Source organism: Bombus pyrosoma, linkage group LG10, assembly GCF_014825855.1.
Source record: "Bombus pyrosoma isolate SC7728 linkage group LG10, ASM1482585v1, whole genome shotgun sequence".
Classification (NCBI taxonomy): Eukaryota; Metazoa; Arthropoda; class Insecta; order Hymenoptera; family Apidae; genus Bombus; species Bombus pyrosoma.
This window is the reverse complement of record NC_057779.1, coordinates 14,487,333-14,512,891: the sequence shown is the minus strand read 5'-3', so window position 1 is coordinate 14,512,891 and position 25,559 is coordinate 14,487,333. Positions and strand designations below refer to the sequence as shown.

General features: G+C 36.0%; 1 protein-coding gene and 1 long non-coding RNA gene across 28 annotated transcripts in view; one reads left to right on the top strand and one right to left on the bottom strand.

The window, feature by feature from the left end:
• Positions 1 to 25,559, bottom strand: part of LOC122571989 (acetylcholine receptor subunit alpha-like) — a 398,975-nt gene that overhangs the window by 51,211 nt on the left and 322,205 nt on the right. The gene's annotated exons all lie outside the window — the stretch shown is intronic.
• Positions 5,002 to 18,619, top strand: LOC122571993. 17 transcript variants are annotated; one of them, XR_006318321.1, is made up of 10 exons: positions 5,002 to 5,818; positions 8,616 to 8,660; positions 10,640 to 11,424; positions 11,528 to 11,594; positions 11,672 to 11,933; positions 12,160 to 12,449; positions 12,547 to 16,377; positions 16,479 to 16,929; positions 17,011 to 17,115; positions 17,193 to 18,619. It is a non-coding gene; the product is annotated as an uncharacterized LOC122571993 (long non-coding RNA). The 17 variants fall into 17 exon arrangements; XR_006318322.1 differs by lacking the exon at positions 8,616 to 8,660; XR_006318323.1 differs by lacking the exon at positions 10,640 to 11,424.

Sequence of the window (25,559 nt, the reverse complement as noted above, 5' to 3'; positions counted from 1 at the left end):
GTCGCTTCCGCCAAGCTTTATGCAAATTCCTACGTATCATTTTCTTATTAGTTTTTCGTTCGACTGTTCGATTTAAAACGCCAGGCACGCGATTTTCTTAATTAAATCGGCAAACTTCTCGTGATTCCGAGACGCGGACTCGACTTGTAACAAAACTGTTGCGCTCAAAGATTTACCTACATCGTGTTCATTATTATTCATCAATTTACGTTCATTAAGTGGCATATTAGTTGCGATATTAGCAATGATTATTAGTAGACCGCGGATTTTCGTGTAGTAATAGCAAACTTGGAAATGTAAAAATATCCAGAATATTTAACTTAACTTCTGTCTAGGTTTCATTTCCTTCTTCCTCATAAAAATATGAACTTACATAAATAGTTTTTCATAAATAAATTGAATAAATTAAATAAATCATAAATAGATTAAATAATAATTTATCATAGTATATTAAAATCTATTTAAAAATAAAAGATAGAAGAATATTTCACGCAGAAATATTATTTGTCAAATATTTATGAAAATTATATTACAACCAAAAATTGTATTTGATGCATCGTATATTTGCACGATTTCATTTACGTTAGGATTTACGCCTCGTGTGTCCTCTAACGTAATTCTTCTCGCTATATTTTTCAACACGAACGTAAGAACCAGAGTTAATTAAGAACTCTGTTTCATTCTAATTTGACGCATCGTCTCTCTGCAAATTATATATAACGAGAAGGAGAGTAATCATCTTGAACGCGAAGTATTTCGAATAAATCCTCCCATCCTAAAGATCGTAGCAGTGAGCGAGCATCGTGAAACGGTCAAACTAAAACCAAAGCAACATCTGATGCTAAATATTTATAGAAAGCTAGAATTCGTTAAGCCTTCGCTACTAGACTGCTCTCCAATTTCTCGATGAATAGAACTTCCCTCCGTGTCGTTTTTAGAGGTACGTTGGCCCGTGCACCTCTTCAACCTCAACGAGCGTACGTCTTTGTGTCTTTTCAACGATCAGAAAGTCATCGTCATTAACTGCGCTAGAATTCGCGGTAACGTTCGGCGTGCAATTTAGAATTCGCCGAGTTTCCTGTCCTTAAGGAAAATTCGTGTAATTGTCGATGATCGTGAAATAAAGTTTTATCGTTATATTACGTGTCTACGGCCATTAAATGGCAAAAAGTTTCCCGTTCTTTCGAGCAAACCATTCGTTGAGATTCTTCTTTGTTACATTTGTCTTCCATTGTGCCGTGAAATATTCATAAAAAATATTTTATCGAGCCAATTGAATTTTACGCCAACGATTTCGCTCAATTATGAATTGACTTTTATTTGAATTGCTTTTTATTGAATATTGAACGTTTTAGATTGAATTTATTTTTATAGGATCTTAAGATGTTATATTCTCGCCTCTCTAAATCAAAGAGATTGTCTGTTGTCAGCTCGTGACAGCAACCGAAGATCAGAGGAGAAAATTCCAAGTACATTTTCATTGGTTTTTATTATTATTATTATTATTATTGATTCTAGTCCGTGCCTCTCGGCTTTGGACGAACTTTCGATTTACTATCCTTACTGGTTTTTTTTTTTTATTTTCATGATACTTTACGATTAAATAAGTGAATTTTAATAGGAAATGATGGAAAATGAAGATTATCTGTTATCTGTATACATGGTATGATTTGTTTGTTATACACGCGTCAATGTAAAATGAAAAATAAGGCCTCTCATATGATTCTCTTGTGTTGTTTAATGATTATACATATTATCATATTTTGCATTATGCAACTTTTTAATTTCACCAAAACGGAACAAAGACGTTAAGTTTAATTATATCTGCACTACCACTTAATTCCATTTGTCTGTTTCATCGTTTTGATCTGTTTTATCGCAATTCTTTTTTGGTATTATATTTTGTGTTATTAATAAGTGTTCATGGCTCCTAGTTAAAATTCCAATATATGTGAATTAAATAAATAAATATCACTTCTGATACCTATTGAATATGGTTTTAAATCTCTTTGTTACAGGATGCTATGCTTATTACACGTATTAATGCCAGGGTGAAAAACGTAGCTATTATGCAGCCGCTCATAAGTGGAAATAAATGTTCTGGCAGAAAATATGGAACCACTTAAAACCATACTTGTAACGGCGATATCATAAAACATTATAAAACGTATTTCTATTTACCAAATTAGATTCAATTGTACTGAAAATGGCCAATTTAGCATTTTAACATGCCACGGAGAAATAAAGTGTAAAAATGCAGGCGATCAATAAATCTCAAAAGCAATTAATTACATATGTCATTCTTATCTTTCAGAAATTAATTACATATGTCGTTTCTATCTTCCAAGGATTAATTACACGTTTCATTTTTATCTTCGTGAAATGCATACTTCTACTTTGTGGTTTTACAATATTTAAATTTATATTTCAGGGTGAACAAATGGCTCCTGTGATGCGTAATAATTAATAATTTATTATCCTTCATTTTTTAAGAACATTCTATGTACTCGCTGATTTTTGAACTTCTTTCTCGAAAAATTGTTGACATTTTTCCGGACGCAAACTATTCTCTTTTACGTCACTTTCTTCAAGTTCTTCAATGGTCCGGCTCTTCTACACTTTATATCATTTTGTCGCGACAAATTAGTCAATGTCAGCCAGCAAACGAGGCAGATGAATAGAATTTCGATTCTCAATTATATTGTTATATTTTCCTATGTATCGTCCTAATGAAAAATTTCATACGTTACAGAAACTTTGCAAATTTATTTAAGAAAAAACGTGCCCTCCTGTAGCGGCACATGAGTCAACGGAAAATTTGAATCGGGAGTGACTCGTACTGTTGGCCTTGGAGTGTCAACATTATTTTGCTCTGCTAAGTTCAAAAGTAAATGAATTCCGAACAAAATATTATCTCTGTTATTTGTAATCGTCAACCGGAGTTACATTTGAACCTTTGTAAGTCCACCGACTGATACAAATAGACGAACGCGCCCTCTAGGACAATCAAAGTATGGCGAGCATTACAGCGAATCATTATAGCGAGTCGTACAGCCGAATAGCGGCCGTAGAGTTGAACAGTAACATTGAGCGAGCAACTATAACAAGATACGGTATCTCCTTACTTGTATTTAAAGTGATTTTAATATACACTGACTATTACAATTTTATCACTCGTCCGTTTAATAAATTAACATGTATAATAAAACCAGCTGAAACATAAAACATAATATAATATAACATATAACATAATATAATATAAAACGTAGTATAATAAAACAATTCAAAGCAACAGGATTGAGGTGAATTTGTATAAAATGAATTATCCCAATCGTTGCTTCCTTTTCATCATTTTAGAACCTCAACGAATATTAACAATGAAATCTCCCGCATCAGAATGCTTGTAAACGCACGTCGCGGAACTTCCAAATTCACGGCGTGAAGATTTTGACTATTTTTGCATTAGATAAGAATATCGTATCATTACGTTGCATACAAAAATATTCGCGTCACGAGCTTAGGATCTCCGTGACGCACCTTTCAAACGTCTCTGATAGGAAGCGCATCATTGGCGATATTTGTTCAACTCGAAAGATCACCAATTCTGTTATCCTCGTGAAATCCGTGTAGAGTAACAGTTGTAATACGTATTTGTAAAGTAAAAGAGAAGGACGTTTGCATGAAACGAGGTCACCCGCGGTAATATTTGCTTTTCGTTCACGTGCCAGCCCTTGACACTTACAAGCCCGAATTTCGTGGCGTATATCTTGCTGTTACATTTCGGGCGCAGAAGTAGAGTTGGCGAGTATGCGCCAGTTAGGCCGAGTCGGTGTCATGACTTGGGAATCGTGCCATGTTTAAATTGGATTCTATTCTCGAAGGAGTAGCCGAGCTAACGGGTTCGCGGTTGGCAAACGGAAGTCTCCTGGCACTTGCTTCGTCTTCCTCCGGCCGCTTGGAATTTCCAATCCTGTCTGCTTCGAAGAGAGGAAGCTACCATACTTAGAACGACCCTCGTATTAAATTCAGAACGCACAGGACGAGCGCATGCTGCGTTAAAACGTGGTTTCGCCAACGTCAATTCGATGCTTGCAGTATTCACCGGAAACGACGCAGCTGATGCGTTCATGGTGAATCTCGGCGAATTGTTTCTCGGCTATGGTTTCGTTTCACGCCGGCTGTACAATCGGTGGAATTAATTTCCAAGATTAGTTTAGTCAAGTTATATTTTTGTTCGTTTGCCAGTCTCTGGCTCGATCATGGTGCTGAATGGAATCGCGGACGAGGTACAGAACGCAAGGCACGCGTAATACAATTTTTACGGAGAGTCTGGAGGCAAACGCGTGATCATGCTAACGAGATATTATATATATGTAATAAGGTAAATCCTGAGGGTAAATCAGGCGATCGATTTTGGAAAATCGAGTTCATTTTAGGAACAATTGAATTAAATACAATAACAGTTAGTAACAAATCTACTACAAGTTTTATCTGAAAAATGGAGAATCGATTTTCTAAGTCCTAAATTATCGTTCTTCTCTCGTGATTTATTCTATTCAGCAAATGACGACGGGTAAAACCAAACAAAAGTAAAAATGTCGATTGGCGTGTAGTTTGAATTTCATAGAATTTACATATATATATTATTCACACTATTATATATGTATATTAATCATATTAATTATATTATATATGTCGGAAATGAAAGAACATCGGGGCTTTTCTTTTGGAAATTTTGGAAAAATTCCCAATACTTTAATCTATAGCTGTACTTAAATAATAAAACTTAGAAGCAGTTGTTTATGATTTGATGCGATTATGTTTACCCGAGATTTGTGACAGTAGATTTGGGTTCGAAGTAACACATCTAGTCCCTTTAACAACGTAGTTTTTGCCTAGAAGAGGATTGACGTAGTTGTATAGCTCTCCTTAAAAAACATAGTTATATATACAGAGAGTTACATAGCAAAGTACATGAGTTCAGTTCGACTTGGACTTTTGACGAGTAAGGAAGCGCATTTGCTATCCTGTTGACCGTGTATTTGTTATTGAATCTAAGATTATTGTCATTAGCATCTCGAGTATCTAATCGTCACGATTAATTGTCAAATCCTGTAATAGTCATATAATCACCTTGTGAATTATTATTATATTCATTTAGTGACTAAGTAATCATTGTTATTCTAATATAAATCTTTAGTGAGAACTTATTATTGTGCAGTGAAATTGTTTGTTGTTAGTGAACTTTATTTTATAATAATCATATTTGTACCATTAACTATCATCTATCTTGTATACTAAAAAAATAGCTAATCCAAATGAAGGTTCGTTAAACGCCCCTAACCTCAAAACTAACTCGACATATATAATATGATAGTATGAATAACTATAAACTCAAAATAATAACTATAATAATAACTAAATAATAACTATAAACTCTGACTATTGTCAGATTTTTTGTAATACTAAAACAAAAATTAACAAAATCGTTTATATAATTTCGTGTCGTGATATAATACAAATAAGATACAACAAAGAAAAATTGAACAGTGCTCGTGGAGAACACCGTAAACGCCGAAATTGAGAAATTTCGATGTTTCATTGGAAAATATTCGTTTTACGTATCAATGAGAATAGCGCAGTATGTTAATAATTCGCCATGCAACATCGCTTGATACTCCGCAGCGTTCAATCTACTCTTTAGAAAAAGAATTTCTCTTGACATATCCAGGCATGATCAGTTTCTTGGAAATATTGAAGAAATAACACGGAAAATGTGGCTGAGTCTATAAATTATTCACAGCAGTGTGTGTAAAACGTAAGTATTACGTCGTTTGGAAAGTTTCTTTCGTTTTATAAGGAAATAATGGATGCACAATATTTTTCGTTTTATATTATTTTATCGAATTACGTACGATCCATTTTGTTCTATCAAGATAAAGATCACAACGTTTGACGGATTAGGTTTCGTGTTTGTATAAAGATGCATCGTTGTAAAAGACGTGTTTGTAAAGGAAAGACACTTTTCGTAGAAGTACGACTGATAGTTCGATAAACTTGCTCTCGACGTTTTACTTACAGCACGCAAAATATTTTGGAAGTAGAAGCAAGGCACAGGGACGTTAAATTCGCAATAAAGTCTATTTCACAATTCTTTCATTAAGACTTCTCTTTTTACGCTTATGAAACCAGCCCCGCTGGCTATACAGATATTTCTGTTCTTTTTTTTCTTTTCAGTAAACAACAATCTCGGTGAATAGCGAACGGGAATGTGTTACTTTATTACATTTCCGCGATTCGCATTCTTTCGCTCGTTTTTATCCTGCACTCATTCTACCTTCCACATTGTAAATGCATTGTAAATACATTGCAACGTAACAGTTCATAATTGGTTTTATATCACATATTTCACGTAAAGTCTGCGGAATGTCTTAAACAACGTACATTTAGTTAATGCGTTGAGGTTAATTAAGTTTGAAAGTTAAAGCTACAATGAAAATAGGAAAATCAGCTACTTTGATCTATATTGTATCAGGAGTACTTTCAGCCTTGTTATTTCACGTCAGTCTTTCTTCAGAGCCCTTGCTAAAGGAGAAAATTTCTCCTTCTTGCAGCTATTAAAATTCTCTTTAATAGTTGCATAAAAATGACACAATCTCTCGTGATTATTAAATCGAGTTAATGCTTAAGAATTGTTCGTCTCAACTGCGAATTTGCGGGAAATTGCAATAAATAAAATTTCAATAACTTGCAGCTTAATCGAATAATCTGATTCAATCGAACCCGAACTCTCTGATATTCGTTAGACCGCGGATTTTTATGCAAATTAATATTTTCATAGGCACGAATGGAGCGATATAGAACTTACACAGAGATTCGCTTTACCTATAAAAATTATAATAAGTAAAATCAGTAACTTAATACAAGTAAACCCTCGGGCATTGAACAGACTGTGAATTTTTATGCAAATTAATATTTACAGAGACAGGACTAGAGTGGCACAGAACCTGAGCAGAGGTTCGTTTCATTATTAAAAATTATAACGATTGCATTTCCTCTGTATTTTATTTTATCGATATTATTTCGCAACCTTTAACGCGAATTATACGCCATTATGGTTACCACGAACGCGCGATCAAACACATCGCTGCACCTTGTTTACGCAGCTCGTGTGTGTAATGCAACGCGTTGAGAAATTAAATTACGAAAACTCGTTAGGAGAAACGAATTATCATTCACATCCTGGGAATTTTAGGATAGGCATTTGCCGCTTCGTATGTTCAACGTTAAAACGTTGTGTTCGCTGCTGCACCCGTTACTCACAGAGACCGTTGGACAATACAGTAATCAGAGTAATCTGGCAGAAACGTGAGCTGAGTATTTAACGCTAATATGGACGTACACGCGTTAAATGAATAACTCGTGAGCGTTGTTGCTAAAGATTCTTATATTAAGCGTTTGTTCATGTAATATCGAGTATTTGTAGAATTCACATCATTTCTTTGCATCTTTCGTTTCCCTTGAATATATTTCGTCAAATTTGAGGTACGAGATTTATCAATACCATTTATATTCTGATAGATTTAATATCTCTTTCAATTTTAATATTGTAATCTCGTCTCGCAGAGAAATATTAAATACTCGTACGCTCCCTGACATTTCATTTTATCCTTATCCTACGAATTTCCTCTACTCTGATTTATGGAAATTTTATGGACATAGGAGCGTGCTTGAAGATATTTGTAATTTATAAAGATTTTGGAATTAAAAATGTTTAAATGTAACCTATAGACAGGTCGTATTATAGATACGTCATAGTATAGTCGTCAATATTCTATGGATAATACTTCCCAATAGTAAAATATTTATGTGTATAAAACATTTATGGCAGATGTTTCGTCTGAATACATGAAAACTCACTATGATTCTCCAGGTCTGAAGCATAAAATACACTGCCGTACCTACCATATCATCGTTCTTGCAACGCTAGTATCTTCGTATCGATAGCTCTTGGCCATTTCTACCATCTGCGAAATTCAGTCTCCCATACTCACATAATACCAATCTTTTATAACTATCTCTTGGAATCAAATTTATGATATTATCTAACACATTATGGCGAATGACGTAGTACCAACATACAGTACCGATTAAAGTTCGTTGTTTCTACGGTTAAATAGTATTGTAATTGAAGAAATAAATAAGTATATACATATACGTACATATTACTCGTGTGAAATGGCAACAAATAATTTTTTGATAACACATCTTATTATCACAAGGACAGTATTATTTCACTAATACTACTTTTCAATTTTCTGCTGCATTTGTATCACTTCGTACCGTATTGCAGTTATGTACACGTGTACATAAATGTGTGTGTATATATATAAATATCTAAATTTGCAATGTTCTCATATGGCATTATATGTTATATGCATGTGGTTCTGAATATGTGTATGTAACGTGTACCACAGTCATCAAAAGGAACTGAGCTGCAATTATCGTATATTCTCGTATTTTTGAAAGTATTGTAATTTTAAAGAATTTCAAAAAATTTGCATACTCTATATTACTTCGTTATCGTGCTCAATGCAATGATAATGTGTTCCTAGGAAGACGAAACGAGCAGATGGGAGATTTGTCGAGGAAAATGTTAGGTTGGTATAATCACTAGTTCCTACATGCAAAGTTGGTACGACTACTAACGACGCTCTTCTGTTTTTCCCCGTGCGCCATGTGTTAATTGTCAGAGAGTATGTGGTGTGTTGAAATGGCTGTACATCTATTTAATAACAAGATTTGCATGTTAAACGAAAACGAAATGTGTTTACATCTATATAAAGAGTGAAAGCTTCATGGGAAATACTTAGTAGTAGGTAAGAGAATGCAATTCCTGCACAATACGTCAAATTACTTTCTACGTAGTATAAATGTCACCAGATATTATTTGGACAGTGAGTAGAAATTTTACATAAATAATTGGATTTAAGAATTGATTATTTGTAGAAATAAACAAAGAATACAACAAATAATTCTGTGTACGTATATTAGAGAATTATTGTTGTCGATATTCTCAGATGTTAATTGTATTTAATGCTTAGATATGTATATATATATTATTAAAATTAGTAAATTGTTTCTGCGATAATCAAATAATTTACTCTTTACGTATAATATCTGTAGTTTTTAAAAATAGGCTTCGATTAAATTGTTTTGTCGTTCTTCCTATGTTATAGGTAGCTCGTAATTACTATGTTACTTATCCACTTGCTATTAGCGATTTACGAAATAGCCATCTTCCATTAGTTAGATCGCAACATATCCTGTGGCTATCAAATACTTATCTGTGAATAAAAGTATTATATTTTATTGTAACGTGATATTACGAATCAGCTAACTTCAAATTTACTAAACACGTAAGCAGTGGATAATTTCTCGTCCGTTACAAATTATAATATTACTATTTTTGGAAATTATTAAATTTCAGGCAAACTATTAGGTTGTCCGAAAAGTTTCTTTCGTTTTATGAAGAAATAATAGACGCACAGCGTTTTTTGTTTTATATTATTTTGTCGAATTACGTAGGATCTATTTTGTTACGTTGGGATAAACACGTTTGCGAAAAAAGGACACTTTTCGGGCAACCTAATACTTTTCTCTAGCCTAAGTTATAGCTCTAGCTCTAGCCCAAGTTATAACAAAAATACTTCAGCCATTTGTAATTATCGGCTTTAAATTTCATCTCATTAAAACACTTTTGGGATTTAACGATGATTTTTCCCAGGGGAAAAAACTATAATCATCTTAACGAGGCTCTGACATTGTACAGGCTATTGAAAAAAAGGCTTTACGGGGATTATGGTGGTTATCGAGGGAAGGAAAAAAATGTGCAATCAACACAGCTGCTGCGATCAATCCATTCGACGTAAAATCCATTTTTATCATTTCAGAACATTTAATGTCGCTGTCGAGTTCCTTCGTCGAGCGTAAACAAAGAGATTGATTCAGAAGTACGTTGGCTGAAGGCTGTCAACACAAGCAATCTATGATACGTGGACGTGAGCTTTGCATTGCAATGGAAGGAAAACATATCGAACATTTGCTGTAACAAAGAAGGTTTTTACTTTGTTTGCCTCTATGAAGTAATCTCTGTTGATATTAGTAATGATTTTGTGTTGACAATGTTGAGCTAACGCACTTCTCAATCACTCTTTCTCTGTTTACGTTCGAAGAAGAAACTCGCTCGTGACATCGAATGTTTGTAAATGATAAAAATCGATTTCACGTCGAAAGGATTGATCGCAGGACCCACGTCGATTGGACATTTTTTGCTCCTCTTGGTGAGTACTATAATTCATGGACCCTTCTTTTGAACACCTTGTACGTTACAATACAACAACTAGACACCTCACTGTCTAAAATTGCAATGGTTTTCTCACGTTGAGAACAAGAAGATAATTTGCCAGATCACCGTGTATATCACCACGAGGCTCGGTCAAATACAAACCGGACTCTGTTGCTAACTTTATACTTCGGTAAAATGTTTCAAGAAGAACAACCGACTTATTTTTTTTACGTATATGCCCCGTTTGTTCTATACACTTTTGCCGTCAGATTGCTAAGTTTTTCATTGCAGTTTCACAGAAAGTGGAGAGCTGGGTCAGAAAGCAATCGCATGCGAATTGCTCTACTTCTTCGTTGCGGTTGAAACATTGCCCTGCTGCTGCCTCTTTCGGTGCTCGTGATTTTGCGGATCTCCAACTCTCCGAATAATGGAAACCACGCTTCCACGACCAATATTTAACTTTCGAGCAAATTTCGTTGATCCTCACGCGTCGATCGTGCTCGATCGGTTTGCCAACAGCTTCCACGTTTGCTGGCGTTACACTTGTCTCGAGGCGTCGCAGATAAAATGTGTTTTCAACGTTTCTTGCTAATGTTTCATCCTCAAACCGTAGTCGCGATCTACGCAAAATTGCAGTGACCTCTGCGTTCTCAAATAAAGTAAACTTAATAATCGTGCGTCGTGCAACCGAAGACGTACAGTTTCCTCGCTCATTGCGTTATCTACCGATGAAACGACAAACAAATCAGCACGTGCAGTGGAACGTCAGTGAAACATTCTTTTTTATTTGGAAGAATTTTACAATCAATTCTTATTGAGAATTATAAGTAAATTATTCTGGCGTGGTACTATAACGCGAATAATAAGTGATTATCGTTATTTATGTGCTAGACTAGGTTAGCTGCGTAGTAGTGATACTTGTATGTGAATATCAGTGTGTGGAAGTATGTGTGTGCGCGGCGTCTCGAAAACAAAGAAATGTAAACTGTTCAGTTAACAGTCTGGTATGGAAGAAGGTGAGACGCGTGCAAGTGTGTATCGATGAATATCTTTGAAATCCTTTATCAAATAAACATGTAAGTATTCTGATATGAATTCTAAGTGTAAATTTAGTGTTCCTATACCGTTATTTCGATTCTTAAGACTCAAAATTCTCAACAATCGTATGTTTGATTCTAGCTGAATCTAATGTTTAAATCTGGAGGGCAATGCCTTTTTAGCCTGCGCATCTGATCCGTCGTGTCAAGTAAGTGAGTAACTAATGGATTTTGGATATTTTTTGATGATTTTAATGGAATTTGGATATTTCTTCTTTAACTGTAGGTATATTTGAACTCTCACGCAGTTCCATGTGGATAATTGACGCTGCGGAGATGTGCCACACGCGGTCTGGTTGATATTTGACCGGCGCTCGTACTACACAGAACGTTTAGGAATTTCATGAACACCGTGACGAGACACGACTATCCTGATCATATTGGTAAAGTTTGAAACGGATCTGAAAATGCGTATACAAGTTAGGAGATATGGGGTTAAAGAGAAAGCTGCTTCCATTTCTCGTAGCGAGATGCATCTGGCCATCGTGGTAAATTTATTTTTATTTATTATTACTAATTTAATTGGTAATACTGTAGACCTGACTGTTCTAATAAATTTCCAATATGTTTACAACGCAACTTTGAAGAAGCAGTGAAGCTAGAGGCAAACGAGTGGCTGATAAACGCAAAGGAATCGGATGAGAACTGGGACGCAGAGTTTCACGTTAGGACGCAAATTGTTAAATTTGTAGTAAATGAATTATTTGTTCACAGGTATATGCAGCCCGTGTCGTAATGGACGCGTCACGATCCAGCGAGCACCAATTAAAAAAAAGAGGAGACTTATTCTCGCGACCGTCGAAGAGTTGGTTATCATGTGAATTAATGAAATAGAAAATTGCCTCTGGACGACGCGCACACAGCTACAAAATCGGTGCAGGTGCGCCAGCCTGTCTTCCGTTTAATTTCGAACATCGACGTGAAAAATTGGCGCGCGACCTTCTGCCTTGATTACGTGCCACCCGGATTCAACCTCTGGCCTCGTCGCGAGGTAAAAATTCCTCGTAAGTACACAGATTCGCGTTCGATATACGGGTCAGCCGGTCGTCGACATTCCGGCACATTAATTTCACAAGTGTTTCTATTCACACCCTTGCATAGGTTCATTGGCCCGTAAGGGCTCTTTTCAAAGGGCGCTGCCAGCCTCGTACGAGCAAGGAAATCTCTTTGAAACTGGTACTGGGCCCCGCTTAATATTAATAGCAGCATTTGCGGCTCCGTATGAACGACATTTAACTAACGAGACGCCTCGATTCGGTCACCGTGCTTCTTTGCCTTCTTTTTCTCTTCTCACTCCTTTTTCTCTCCACTTCTTTTCTTTTCTTTTTATTTTATTTATTTAAGGTCGCACCTACCTACGAGCGTTATTTGGCGACTACCGCGGTACACAAACGAACGATCCGAATTTTATGAGAAGCTCGTTTATCCGAACACTGACTGACAGAAAGATCTACGATCGAAACATCGAGCGATATTCTGTAAATGCGGAGACGTTTCTTTGTAAGAAAAATTGGAACAGGAAATTAGAACTGAAGGAAATTTGTACAGTTCTGTCAAACAATTGTTAACTCCTGTTTAGAATTAATGTTATGAGGTGGAAGAATAAATAATGTTAAATCTTGTATCAAATATCGAATGATGTCAAAGAAATAAATAATTTCTACCGCGTTATACAAGAAATTTGATATGTAGAGTGCGCTAAACATTTATAAACTTTGGTTTACCTGCATTATCGTTATTAAATGATTCGATCAGGTCACATTCATGTCATACATCCTGTCATATCGTTTATTCACCGTGGCTATCGTAAATAATATTTCCGTGTTATTCCTCAAAATGTTATATCGATTGATTATATCGATTATTTAATAGATTGAAGCATTTCCAGCAGAATAATACAGAAATGGAAACAACTATCAAACGTTTTATAATTAAAAAATAACTGAAACGAGCCATCGGTTGGAAAGCAACGTTTATTAATTAAAAACTTGACATGAACTTTAAGCGTGTTGTAAAATAGTCTTCCCCTGTTCAATTTTTCCCACTTTTTGAACCGACATTTACACACAGCTCGATAGAGATGTATTGCTGTTGTACTCGATCTTCATAACTCGATGTCCTAATTAAAATAAAAATCAAGTCGCGCAGAATTCATGTTTCTGAACAATAAGTTCTCAGCGAATTTAACACGCGTCACTACGATTCTTTTGAAACGAGCTATAACGAAAGTGGCGTGGTTTGATTAATAATGGCAGGGTGGTGTTCTATACAAAATTTATTACTGTTGTTTTGCGTTAATAGAACTTGGCAATAGGCAACCAGCACGCACAGCTTACGTCGAAAATTGTAATTATCAAGTGAAAAATACGAGGCTTTGGCCACCACAACGAATCTTTCGAAGCGAAAATACGGGAAAGCCAGACTACAATAACGAACTTGTTAGAAGCTGAACGATCAATTTTAATAAAGAACGGAATCAAATTTTCCCTCTGCTCAATTTTAAATGAAATTTCAAGCTTTCTTCTATTTTCTCACTTATGCACTGTCATTCGTAAGCTTTTGGATACTAAATGCCATTGTAGGAAAATGTTACATGGAACGATATTTTCGTAATATTTTCCAAGTTCGATGCTTAGAAATCATTTTTCTACTGTTCATTGTGTATCTTCTTGCCATATCTCTTGATCGTGAAGTCGAATAAGTTAACATTCAAATGAAAGTAAGAAATTTATGCATCTGCGTCACTCAAATTCTATCTTTGTTTTTAACTTGATGTTTTATAAAATCTATGCATATCGGTGTTCAGAATGCGACCAGAAATATGTATATGCCAATACAAGACATTGAACAGACACATTGAATCAGTTGTCTGTGAACTAACTGATTATTGCTGTCTTATTTATAATAATTAATATTAATTATCGTTTGTATTAATGTTTAGAATGTATTAATGTCAAAATTAGATTTTAGAGTTTCCTTTGCAGCCTACTTTATGCATATATATGTGCAATAATTTGCTAGTGTAAAGATATTAGTTGCAAAATGAAACTTACATTTAGAGTTTTATTAAAAATAATATTAGTAAAAGTATGCTATAACAATTTCCATATCTTTTGACTATTTTAAAAATAACGTTACAATTACTATAATTAATATCACTGACTGATTGTTTTTAGTAATCGTCATTAAAGTGAAGAAAGAAACAATCGAGGCATAATTAAGCAGCTACAAGAAAAGAATAGTAATAATAATATATAACATAACATATGCGAGCCTTGTAGGCTGAAAAGAACACATGTTGCAAACCTAACAAACGAGCAAATATCTGCAAATAACCCAGATCGACTGATCTTAATGATAAGAACATTGTCTCAATGAAGACACCGCTTGTGCTATTTTATCACATTGAAAAATTGTGCTTAATGTGATAAATGTGTGCTGATAAATTGCAAAGTATATATAGTATAGGAGATATAAGAAGAAAATTTTTTTTAATAATTTCTTGGTTTATTTAATAGCAGGTCGTTCTTTTTATTCTTAACTTTTTTCTTCTTTTCGTTTCATTCTTTCGCTTTACTCTTTTATTATTCGGTTTTTCGAAAGTCGTATTTATAATCAATTTTCATCGCATTGTGTCGACGTTAAAAATCGCGCAAGAACCGAATATTATTCTGATCTGTAAATTATTCCAACGTACAATTTCCAATTTTTTCCAACGTACCTTCGAGCTAAATTAAATCTTGCTGCTACTAAATTAAATTAGCCTCGAACAGAACAAAATCCACGCTTACTAAACGTTATCTACTGGCACATTTACGTAGCCATTGAGTTCCGAATGATTGCAGACTTTCGTCGAGCCAGCTATTCCTCGCGCGACCATCCGATTCAAGCGTCGATCAACGATTCGAATATCGTGAATTTTAACGCGAAAGCATATTTCCTTTCAACGCGTAAACAATGTGAAAGATCGCCGCAGAAGGCGAAAAAATCTCGATGAAGAACCGCGACGAGAGAAGAGAAGGGAAGGAACAATCGGCCTGAAAGAATACTCGTTCGTCCCCATTCACGGGATCATCGGCGAACAGCGTCAAATTAAATTGATCCCCGACAGCAGGTCCACCTTCGTGCCCAGCATCGATCTACGTTTCCATTGGCGTTCATCTGTTTTATTCGTCGAATCAGCTTGCGCGGTAAGCACGGACAATGCTCATAAATTTTTTCCTGCCGTGGCAGACATGGCTTCCGTTTCATTTGCATTGTCTCAGAGCGCGTAGCTGAGGAGCGTAACCAGGATGCACACGATCGATCGGCGGCACCATTGTTTCGCTTTAGTGTCGGTATCAATCGCGCGGGGCGTTCATTACGACGGCATTAACAGGCTTTTCAAAGGGAGAAAACGATTTCCAGAAATTGGAAAAATGACGAATAAAAAGCCTTCTTCGTTGAAATGCTGGATGAAACCTTTGAAATCGGCGAATACGAAAGGTCCGTGGTATTTTAGACCCATGAGAGCGTAGCAGGACCCATGCTCTTTTCGATAGACACAACAGATCCTTCAGACGCCTTCATTCATCTGCATTATTCATCGGATTACCTTCGCTGAGGACCTCTTGCTTATCCAGTCTGCCACTGACCAGGAGTCGACCGAGAAATTACAAGAAACGTATTTGCTGCGGGACCAATGTTTACGTATCGACGTATGAAATTCGGGTTACGCCGAGCACAGTTGTTTCTTATCTTCTTTAAGAATGTTTATTTTATATTATTTCTTTCAATTGCGTGTTTAAGGTGGCGTGCATCTTTGAAGATTATTAGTATCACGTCAAGAATGATCAGGGGCAGAACGAATCTGTGGCAAGTTGCATAAACCAATTTCTTTCAGAAGATCTAGAGTCTCTTCTCCATGGAGCCTTTCTTTTGTAGTATGTTCAGGTAATTAGTTAGATGATGTACATTTTGATATTACATCTAGGACAGTTGATTAGCATACGTACAATAGAGTTTCAGACACGAAATTAGCATATGTAAAATAGAGTTTCAGACGGAAATGATACCCTGTAAGAAGGAGGTAGTCTATCTGTGAATAAGTTTGGACAAAGGACTCGCATAGGAAACAGGATGTACATAGTACGAGGCAGAAAGCAAACGATACGCTAGATAAATTCTGGAAATTCTGCTGGCTCATTGGAGGAACATCGCGATCGAACCGTAAACCTAGTAGGAAGTTGTGATTGAGACACTATGGACTTCCGGAATTGTACTGCAACAGTAGAAGCGGTTAATCAGGACCAGAGGAACACAAAGCGGTGGAATAAGAAAAATACAAAAAGAAAAAAAGTAAAAGGATAAGAAGAGATGAGACGGAAAAGGCCATTGAGCTTAGGTCAGTAGAGGAAGAAGCACGATGCCGCTGCCACGTAAAATTAATGATAAAAAAAGGAGTAGCTGAGCAATAGCTTAAGTTGCCTGTGCTTTTATACTTTTGTAAGGTTTTATTCACGAAAATGATTAAGTATAATATTACAATGATTGAATGCTTGCAGTTTTTATATGTTGTGTTTGTAGGTGTTGAGGAGCAAGAAGAGGATCCTGATTGTCCTACGAAATGGGGAAAATGTAATGTTGGACCATGTGCGAAGGTCAGGTCAAAGCCTAATGATTCACTGTCAGGTAGTATGGAATGACATGGATTTGGTTATGGTCACAATGCTTGAAAGACATGCAAAACTGTCTCAGACTGTTTTCAGGAACTCGAGGAGAATTAAAATGCAACATCCTTCGAGCAACTATCATCCTGCTGCCGAAAATGGTGGGACGAGATACCGTACAAATAATAAACAACGTGCAAGCTCACTCGAGAACGCCATAACGACGAATCTACATAAAACAAGCATAAAAGGGCTCTTGTATCGCGGTTGGACACGAAACACACGGTATAATAAAGAAACGAATCAGGAGATTGCAGTGGGAATGATAGAAAGAGGAGAAGAAGAGAAAAGAAGAGACACGAGAAGGAAGAAACGACGAGGGAAAGGATTCTGTTGCAGTTCATAGCGAGTTAGGTGGCGAAGGTTTTAAGGCGAAGGCGACATGAAGAGACAGGGCGAGCAGTCGGCAGATGAAAATTTCGTTCCTTTCACCTACACACACCGACGTCGAGGAAACGACCTCCGATTGTAAAAACGATGAAGCAAGACATTAGCTTTATGAACTGGAAGAAAAAACAGGAAAGAGAAAGAGAAAGAAAGAGAGAGAAGACCGTGACCACGGATCTGGACCTTCTCCAAAGCTACAGAAACTGTCGGTCGTGTTGCCGGTTGTTAAAGCCGTACAAAACCAAGATTTTAAAGTCGCCAACAAAGTGGCGCAAACTGGGACGCAACGATTTCGGTCTCCGCGTTCGGTCGTTCGTTATTAACGTTTTCAGGACTTTTCGCTGCATTCGGTCCTTTATTCCGTTCTCTCTGCCCTTTCTTCTCTCGCCGACTTTATCCTCCTCTTTATCGCTGTCTCTTTGTCTCCCGCGTCGCATGTGTATTTTACTGCACGTAAAAACTGAATCTGTAACGCGTTCAGTGTGGCTGATACATGCAACACGCGTAACTTCTTTTTATGTTTCATACTCGCCACTTTTATTTCTTTCCTTTCTTTTCTTCTTCGGGAGTTGGGAGAGAGGGAGGGGAGTGTCTTCGACAGTTTCGTTCCAGCTCGGTGAAAATTCTTCAATGCCGCTGCTTCCAGCGAGAGGCCAATGTTCTGTCGTTTATCACCCAGCAGATTCGTACAAAATTGGGATACGCAGCTGTCACACGCGTTTAAAACACGCTGCGCGCATTCCATTGATAGAATTCGCTGTTAATAAATCGTTTTATCCGCGTATCTCACCTCTACGAACGTTTAAATGTTAATTAAGTTGATCCAACGTGCTCTCGGTTACTCGGTGTCCACTGTTGAATCGCGAAATTCATTAATTTTTAAGGAAATACTCGAACTACGTAATGAGAATACTTCGAAGATACTTGGAGAGTAATTTAACACTAAAACTACCACAGCAGTGAAAATGACTGGTTCTATAATTTTATAAATGTGTCAACCCTCGTTTAGGGATCCCAGATGGATTAATAATACCAAAAATGTACTACATAACATGAAATTTCTTCTATAAGAAAGTAATAAATCAATAAATATAAAAATATTCTATTATTATGTATTTTTTAAAGACCAGTCATTTTCATTGGCTTTGGTAGAAATAGCTTCGTGTTAACTATCGGTAGTTCTAGTGTTAAGTAATAAGTTTCATTAATAGGAGTAATTTTCGCTTCGCGCAAACACAGTTTACCTTTTAACATGCGTCACAGAGGAATGGTATTTTAATTTCAAGAAAACCTGTAAAACACTACGTTTTGTTAATTACTAACAGAACGTTGAAGAGCGTTAAATTACATCTTTATATAGGTAGGCATATGTATGATTTAATTATGCTTTTGAAACAGACCATCTGAATAGCTTCCTCGTCTCTGTACAAAAGAAACACCGTATTAAGTATGCAAATCTTTTAGATAAATTGATTTGTGAACGACTTAATGTGCCAGAGAATAAGATGCATTTGAAGCTTTTTTTTCTTATTAAAAGAATGAAAAACGCACTAGAAATGGCGAATGAAGCGTATGCTATTTGTAGAAAAGATGCTCGCCATGAAAGAATTGCCTATAAGTGATTTGCTAGATTTAAAACGGATCATTCGAACTTTGATGATGAAAATCTGCACGACTGAAAACTGCCGACTGAAGACAATAAATAAGAAGCTATCGTGTTAAAAATAAATCTATTTTCCAAGATACAGAGTCGTGGATTACCTGAAAATCGACATCATTTATTGTAAACATAAATTCACTTTATATGAGTATGATGGTCCAATGAATGTAAGCTGGTCAGTATCATTAACATAGTATCGTAGTATCATTGAAGAGATACAGAGGCATTCGAAAACCAAAGAGAAAATGATTTTCAAAGAGCAACGACAGCTGCATAAATTCACATTGCACATAATTCAGGAGATTTTGATGTAATTTAAATAAAAATTTCGTTGTAAATATCCGTAGAACAATTTCTCGGAAGAAAAGTAAATTTCGTGAATTCGGTGAATTAGCATATCGTAATACTTAATGGCCTCAATTTCGCGGAGTATCGCAATTGTGGCTCATGCTCAAATTGCACTCTAAATTACACACTATAATCGCCTCTAGGCGGAACGAGCATGAAACTAATCCTGAAACTTGTTTCAAGCTAGATCAAACGTGTTTACCCAGTGTGAAGGAAGAGTCGAACATATTTGTCGATGTCTGGGCTTGCAAAGTTCCAAAAGTTGTTAGGATCGAACGCAGAATTATATGAAATAATATAGTCCATTTGTATATGCTTGTTTATTGTACTATAATTTATTTGTGTTACTCCAAGTTCAAGGTATAGACACGTAAAAAGAATTGCAAAAAGCATGAAGCACTTTCAAAAAATTCTTCAAATTATTTTTCCATGAAGAAAAACAAGTGGTTTAATTACGTAGGAAGATTTGCGCTTTAGATTTTTGAATGGCGATAAAACAATTATTCCTATTCACTGTAATATAAATCCAAGTGATGTCAGTTTGATCACAATGTGCTTGATAAGAACGTTAATAAAACATCAATAAAAGCGAATTAAATCTCCCAGCGCAGTAGCTTCAAGTTTGAAAGTTAAAGGTCGACATTTAGTCTTCGACTCTTTGGTTATTTGCACTGCAGGTTTAACAGTTGCACAGAAATATGGTCAGTAAACATAGCAAGCATATTGCGAACTTATTAATATAAAGAAATTTTGAAATAATATTGCTCGCTGGCTGTATATAATAAAGGAAATATCTTTGTACGAATAAATGAACGCGTAACGAATTGTAAAATGAAATTTATTACAATACATGAAATATGTATATTTCGTTTGATTTTAGAGGCAGATCAAAAAGCCTTCGTGTAAAATGCTGTCTGCGAAAGCCGTATGTTTTTTGAAAACATTGGAAACGTGATCGTCGACACACTCGTTTCGAATTAATATCGCCGATGCGCATTATAAACGTTTCGTTCGAATAGCGTGTCTACCTGTTCAGAATAAGGTGGGCCGCACGGTCCATTTGTGTGATAACCCAGATCGGAAAACAAAAACCTTTTGTTTGGCGGTTGAATATCGCGATGACGCACTTTGATAATCAGGAAGACTTTCGACAACTCGCATTCCGATAAGGTGCAAGGAGAATGAAAGCGGCGCAACGAATGAGAACGGGCCACTCTTTTCGCCATTTTTCCTACATCCAAACATATATTCATATGTATAGTTTTCGCCACTCTAATCAGCAATTTTGGTTCTATGCTAAAAAGCTATAAAAGAAAGTACAAGAAGCGAACGAAACCGCGTGTTAAAATCCTTTTCTTTTCTAATGTACACGCGATTATGATTATTATTACTACCTATTGTTATTATATTATTATCTATAATTATTATTATGATTATTATTATTGTCTATCGCATTCTACGATTCTCTTGATTTTAAGGGGAAAATATTTAAAACGGTTGTGCATATGAGAGTTTGAACATTCTTTGCATAATTTTTCGATACAAGCTGCTTTAAACATATTACGTTATAAATTAGCAGGTGATCAATTAAGAACACGATGAATTACGTTATAAATTTCGTTATGAAACACACATATCTGTGTTTTATATATCGCTGCTATTTTTCATTTGTAAATATCCGTGCAATGACTGTAAACTACAAATACAGTTGCATTTTATATATGACATATAGCGCTGATGTTTTTTATTTGTAAATATCTGTGCAATGATTGTAACGTACATATACAATTGTATTTCATTTGTGATATATATCGTCGTTGTATTTTATTTGTACATATACGTACAATGTATTGTACATGTCGGATTATCGTTAGAATTGAGGGCGCGTAACAATTCTTCATTTGAATTAGCCATCGTTTCGTACAACAGAGATTATATTTACAGGTATAAATATGACTTTTTACAAAGTTTGACGAATAACCGTGGTGTTTAGATACGCGAGATCCTATTGACAATGTTCTTGGGTTCGATAACGAATCCACGGTCAACGGGATGACTCTTTACTAAACGCAGAATACTTTGAAGCACAAAATACGTTTGCTGGGACGCTCGGTATATGCTGCTCGATGTGTAACTTTCCAAGGCGATCGCACGAATAATAGACTGATGAAAATTTTCCTCTCTTTACGATTGCGTTCGTTTGTTATGTACTGGTTGGAAGCATCGAGAAAGTTCCAATCGCCGTTGCTAGGCAGTTTCCGCCTGGAGTTTGATTATTAATACAACGTGTGTCCCATTATATAGACACCTGCGAGGCAAAATCACACGTGGCTAGGCCCGTTCTCGAGGCCGTATGCCGCCACAACCACGTTTCTAGGGAGAACCATGCAACCACTGCACACCTCCGTCAGGCAAAACGTCCATCCCGCGACCGTGGCTACGTTCGGCGATCAGTTATGTCATCCCGAGCCCAATCGCACTATCACAAATTTCGAACAAATACAATCGGATTGAATGACAACAATTGCTTAATTACGGCTATGATAGAATCTAGGCTAAAGTATTAAAGGATTTTCCCAAAATTCCAAAGGAAAGGCTGTGGTGTCCTTTCATCTCCGACATGTAAATATACTGCAGTTTAAGTATGTGAATTGAATAGTGTTTCTTCTATACTAGGTTGATAAATTATACCGATAAATACTAACAATTGTATTACAGAAAAATAACCAAAGATGAGATACCAAAGTGCTTGGAAGGGAGGATGAAGTGGAAGGACAGGAAAATTCTAGCCAGATTCAGATGTGGAAACGAGACCAAAGCGAGGGAATACTGAAAAGAAGAGGGAGAAAAAAGATGCAAACTATGTAAAAGGAAAGAAGAAGACCTAAGACATGTAATAGAAGAATGTGAAGTAACGGGAGGACCAAAAGACATGGAAAAAACACTGAATGAGACTGGAGAAGGACTAACGGAATTAAAAGCAATAATAGAGAAGAGAAGGGCAAGGGCAATGCAAGACGGGGAGGAAAGACAAGAGGGTAGCACAGCAAGGAGGCAAAAGACTAAAAGTGGCAATAGTTTTTAGTCATAAGTTGCAATAGGTTTTAGTCATTAGTTTTAGCTGTGAGAGATAAGAATAAGCTAACAATAGAGTAGATAAGAGGTAGATACATAAGGAGCAAAATAAGTGTAAGAAATGTAAATGGAAAGTTCGTCCAAAGCCGAAAGGCACGGACTAAAATAAATAATAATAAATAATAACGATACTAAAAATTGTAAGCTTTAGAAGATCTGTATATTTTGTATTTCACATTGTATAGAAATGTTTTTTCTTTTTATTTGGACGAATTTTACAATCAATTCTCATTGAGAATTATAAATAAATTTTTCTGGCGTGGTACAATGTCGCGGTATAAAAATGTGACGTAGCTTTGTATCGTTTACGACATTTCACGTTGGAAGGACGATCTCTGAACACAAGGCATTCTTTTTAAAATTTTTATAAACAATTCTGAATTATATTCTATTGTAATTTTCATATTGGTAAAAACAATGCAAGATTTATTACCTATTGTTAGCAGCATTCGATAAATGGCAGAAGTAGAGATGAATTACGACTCGTTCAACCCATATTTAATATATTCAGCGTACAACTGAATAATCGATCTCGTCTAGAGACACAGCATTTTCCCGTGATGGAATCTCATCATCATTTGCCTGATGGATGGCTCAAAGTCGTAGAAAGCAGCAGCAAATATTTAACTCGAACCATTTGTATTTTGTTTTAAACAAACTTTCAAGTTTCACTGAAATATTTCGATTATTCGTTAGAACACTTAATAAACTGATAAATTAAATTGTTAATCGCCGTTTGCGTGGCGCAAATATTCTCGCGAAATAATCTAAAGCTCCGCCTGACGCTCTCTGCTATATTTTTCCCTTTTTCATCAGTCAGATTGCCAAAAATCGCATTTATAATTTACAAATGTTCCTCAGGATCGCGCATCTTCATATTTAAACTGACAAAATCGTATGCAGAACGCGGCACTTTTCAGTGCTTACGTTGAATCTTGGAAAATATTATACGGGACAGTCGGAGTTGAGTCGTTTCGTGTTATCGCCAGGAACAGCGGCCGCATGACAAGTAGAAAGATCAGAGTTAAGTCAGACTGTGTAAAGTCCCTCGGTTTGATCACTCGACACGAGAACATCGCGCCATTAAATTGGAATCGCGAACAGATACCTACATATATCCGGCATGTGACACAAAATTTTGATGATAAGAAAGACGAGGCGGTGCGGAGGAAACGACGTAGAAGGCGAAACGACGAATAGCGGGAAATCGAAAGGGGGACAACTCGGCCATAAATCCCACGCTGTAGAGGCAAATCACTGGCGTGGCAATAAAACGCACGTGTATAGTTCCCTCTATACTAATCCCAGTAACACAAGTAAGTATTACGATTTACGTAGTTTACATTGCATTGCTGTACATTGTAATGGAAATTTACAACGTAATTTTATGTCACGCTATATATCGCAGAGTGTAGTTTGCGGACTGGACTTTTATGGAAGTTCATATATTTCGCGATATAATTAAGAAACTGAAACTCTACTCTAAAGGTAGAAAATTGTTCTACTCACCAGGTATTACAGAAAACGCTATGTTTTCGGTATTTTATATATTTTGTCATATAACGTGCATGTTTTGCAATTTTAAGAAGAATCCATCAAAATTCGCGGTCTTGTAATTTAAGTCTGTAGGAAATATTCTTCGAGCCTCGGATACAACTGTTGTTTCTTTGTTTATTTTCTGATAGTATTAAGAAATGTTTTTCAACGGAGAGATGTACTTGCAGGAACGACGGTGCATTGTAAAAAGTTTTTAATCCTTAGTTTATAGCCGCTGATTTAATCTTCTTATTTAAAAAGTTACTGGAAGGTTGTAAAATAAAAGGATTTTTATTTTCTTCCTAACAAATTCCCTTTTATCTCTCCACTTATTAAAATAATCCCTCCTCTCATTAAAGTACACTAAAGATCAAATATTAGAGAAATAAGTCCATTATTACCACTTTCGTAAATTCGAAAATATCTTCTTCGCATTTTGCGAACACCGAAGACATCGATTCGGGCGAAATAGCGTCGTAGTGCAGGGCTTGACAAAATTTCAAAATACTTTGTACGTATAGCACGTACAAAATGAATATAATGTTTCCTGTGATCAGTGTTCACACACTATAATGAGCCACTGTGTATTTACGTAACGTTCTTTTTTTTATTTATATCCATGGAATATACCAAAAAGTTTGGCTGGAAAAGCGTGAAACACCAACAGCGGTATATTTCAATGATTATCATGGTGCACAATGGAACACGTTGTGACAATCACCATATGCACACTTTGGACTGCGAAATTTCAAAACCACGAGGCGCAGATTCAAAAATGGAACCTTAGAGTCTACAAAGTTGGAAGATAGTGGGATATTGAAGCAACGAGGAAAGCCATTACCATTTCTCCAGAACATTCAGGTATTCAACATGTTCTCGCTGTGGGATTGCCTGATCAGGCTGTGAGAAGAGTTTTATACGAAAATCCTAATTTCCACCCGCCGTGGAGAAACTCAGCGAACGTGACGTGCTTGCAAGATTCTGTAAGATGTATCGATAGTAAGCAGTAAATCAGATAGTTTTTAGAACAACGTGTCGAGGCAGTAAATCGACGGAGAAACGAAATCCCGAACATTGTTCTTATTAGTCGCGTAAAAATATTCGAACAGTGTTGTGTGTTCCACGATAGAGCAAATGCACAGGCTCATTAATGAAATAATACTAGCATTAGAAAACAAACAGTACCGTACAGCCCTCTTTATGGACATCGAGATAGCATTTGACAAAATAAACCACGAAAGCCTGCTACGAACAATCAGAAAACAATTCCCGGCGCAAATATACCAATTAATAAAATCCTACTTAAGCAGCAGAACCTTCGTAATAAAAATCAAGGACAC